The sequence below is a fragment of the Rutidosis leptorrhynchoides genome, chromosome 8 (genome assembly GCF_046630445.1).
Source record: "Rutidosis leptorrhynchoides isolate AG116_Rl617_1_P2 chromosome 8, CSIRO_AGI_Rlap_v1, whole genome shotgun sequence".
Taxonomy (NCBI): domain Eukaryota; kingdom Viridiplantae; phylum Streptophyta; class Magnoliopsida; order Asterales; family Asteraceae; genus Rutidosis; species Rutidosis leptorrhynchoides.
This window is the reverse complement of record NC_092340.1, coordinates 72,186,209-72,190,000: the sequence shown is the minus strand read 5'-3', so window position 1 is coordinate 72,190,000 and position 3,792 is coordinate 72,186,209.

Sequence of the window (3,792 nt, the reverse complement as noted above, 5' to 3'; positions counted from 1 at the left end):
AATAGTATAACTATAAAATGAATAAAAAGTACACTGCAATAATAACATTTATTAAACTATGTGTCATTTTATTTGTTGACTATTAAATTGGAACGGAAGGAGTCCTATTTGTACTGTTTTATGACCCAAATAAATTAAGAAATGCATTATGAACATTGTTTTAGGTTTTTGAAAGAGATGTATGTATATCTTAGCTCTTTAATATTTGTTCTCTTAATTCGCGAGAATTGCTAACAAAAAATTTGATTGGTTTAAAATAATGAAAATTAGCGTAGTACCGTGAAATCTTCTTGTTAATTAATATTTGATAATGACATTCAAGTTAAGTGTGTATAAATTAATGAAAAAAGTTGATTATTTCTTCTCAAATACCAGTTCCAAAAAATGCAACCAATTGTGAACACTTGCAAAACAATCAAAGGATGCACAAAGTCATGAAATACAATTTGTTTGGACTACTTTTTTTTTTTTTTTTTTTTTTGTTGAAAAGCAACAAAACTTTTATTAAGAAAAAAACATATGTACAAGTATAACATACAGGGCCAAGATAACTAAGCCCACTGACTAACGCTAAAAACAGAGGCTAACTAATTTACAAATGTACGTGTATAACTATTATATACCACGAACTATACTTATTAAATATACGAATAGGGGGCCGTTAGCCATTAAACCCAATCTAAATTTGTCTTCCATGAACGACACGAAATCCACTCGAAGCTTTTTATTTGAATCTCATTTAAAGCTACCGACCCGCACCACCCTTTGTTGTTGAAAACTTTTTGATTCCGATTTTTCCAAATGATGTATCCGGTTGTCCATTCTATTGCTTGCCAAACCTTTGAACCCCAACCCGATTTAATGTTCCCATTTACCCCACGAAAACTTTCCTCGATACTAAAGTTGCTACATTGATGCGCTCCCCACCATTTGTATACCCTATCCCAAATGTCACTCGTGTGCTTGCAAAAAATAAAATTATGCTCGATTGATTCGATATCATCATCACACGCTGGACACCTTATTGAGCCTAGATCGATACCCCGTTTGTCGAGTTCGACTAGGACCAGTAATCTTCCAAGCTCAACTCTCCATATAAATACTCCTAGTTTACTCGGGGCTAAGTTGTTGCACATTGTTTCTTTCCCCGAATCACCATTGCACAATATCAATTCGTCTACCAAAGTAGTCAGACTTTTAGTAGAGAACTTTCCTTTGCTATTAAGAGACCATTTCCATCCATCCATGGAGCCCGTAGGAGGACCACAAGATGATATTGCATTCTGTAGATCATTCAGTTCGCCCACAATTCTGCCCCGAATGTTTCTGCACCAACTCCACGAAGGAATCCAAGCCGAACCAGTCCAGCGAATCCTGTCCTTGACGAGCACTTCTTTGTCAACTTCCAGCAAATAAAGCCTTCTAAACCTGCGTTTTAATTAAGTGTTTCCTAACCAAACATCATCTCAAAATTTAGTGCCTTCCCCCTCCCCGATAACTTTTTTGAAAGATGATTTGAAATCAATACCCATCTCGTTTAATTTGTGACTGTTTTGAAAATGTATATATTTCATATTCTATATTAAAACAATACAAATTGTTTTAGCAGCTCTAGTTTTGAGTCAACAGCAAGCGCCGATTTATTGGCGTCTTTATTGCCGTATAGAGTCTAAATTAAATTACAGGCAGGATTTAAAACTCATGAAAATTTAATTCTACCATTTTCATGGCGTCTCAATTTTATTTTTAAATTTTTTTTTAAAAAAAATTCCTACTTATTGGCCGGAGGACCACTCGGAAGCAATTTTTTTATCCGTCGAATAGAGAGAGATGATTTTTTCTACTTTTGAGAGTGTTTCACTATGAGTGGAGAAATGACTTGTTTTTTGGATAGGGGAATGATTGTCTATATCTCACATCTTCATACACCACTCATGTGATATTGAGTTTTGTTATTGTTGTTATATACTACGTATAACATAAAGCCTAAAAAGATTTACATTCTAACAAAAACATTTGGATAATATTTACATAAATATAAATTTTGAGGTGGTAATAAGTATAAGGGGTGGTTGTAGAGTTTGTTAAGCCATCAATTCATGATTATATACAAAAAGTAATTGAATAATTTTATGGCATAAAAAGGTATATTCCAGTAAACAACAACCGACACAAAATGCACCAAACCCCTATTCTTTACTCAGTATATAACGGCACAGAACTATGGAGTACTCCGTAGTATTTATTTTCCTATAAATAATATATTTGATATTTGATTTGATATTTGATTGATATTTGATATTTGATTGTCACTGTACATCATATTTTATATTTTAATATACTCGTATCTAGATATATGGAGGTTCGATGGAGTGGATCCCACTCCGCCAAATATCGTTTGGGCCGAACAAATAAAATTTGAGCTCAAAGATCAAATTTTCAAAAAAATAAATAAATAAATAAATAAATAAAAGGATGATGTCAGCAGTACTATTCCTAATAGTTCTAAACTTCTTATGTACTTATTGGAAACAAGGTATTTTAAACTTTAATTGACAATTTTTTATTTGATTTAATTAAAATATTGAGAAAAATAGTTACATATTTAAAATTTTGGACCCTTCTAAATTTTTGAGCCCTAGACGATTGCCTTTTTGTAGTTAACACTGAAGCGTTTTGTTAAAAAAAACAATAGCAACAGTAAAAAAGTTATAAATTTATTAAAATTAAAGGTCTTTAATGTAGCGGTATTGAGGTAACTGATACAACGCTAAACTACATTTGGACGTAATCTAAGATTAGGGAAATGCATATGTATAGGCAGGGTTGGACCTGAGCTTTTCAGTGCCCCGAGCGAGGTGATAAAAAAAGGCCCATATGAATACAACTTAAAAGTTCATACTTCATACTATATTTTAAAGTGAGATCAAATACAATATACAATATATACATAATATACAATGAATTATAACTCAAAAGTTCATACTTCATACTATATTCATTATTTGTTAAAGTATATAAACTACTTGATGCATAAAAATATACATTTGTTAATTATGAAAATTGTCAGTCGAAATATAACTACAAAGAGCAAAAACGTTGAGTACCCATACAAAAAAAACAGAACTCACATATCAGTATATAACCCACCACTCATGCTAACAAACATTTTAATTCAATAGCTGCTATCTAAATTCTAACAGAGGTGTTTGTGTGATTTTAAAATGAAACTAAAAAGTAAAGATTGTGGGTGACGTTAAAAAATAATCTAACTTTGCATCCCACATCGGTGGGTGACGTTAAAATAATACTCTATAAAGTAACAGTTCTTTGTTGAAAATAAAAAAGAATAGCAATTGGGCCTGGTATTTTTATGTGTGTATATATATAAATATTGGGCCCTGTGCAAATGTTCATGTTGCACCATGTTGCACCCCCGGGCCTGTGTATAGGGAATGGATACAACGTTATGAACATTCGAAAGAAACGAAACAAATTAGGGTTTATCATGAAAGAGTAAACAGTATACATCAAATTTAACAAAAATAATAAAAACTAGATGGTTCATGTTGCACCCCCGGGCCTGTGTATAGGGAATGGATACAACGTTATGAACATCGAAAGAAACGAAACAAATTAACAAATTAGGGTTTATCATGAAAGAGTAAACAGTATACATCAAATTTAACAAAAATAATAAAAACTAGATGGAGGTTCGGAGTAGCCCACTCCGTTGGGCCAGAATAATCGGAGTGAAAAATCGAAAAAAAGAAGACGAAATAGGTGATGTCG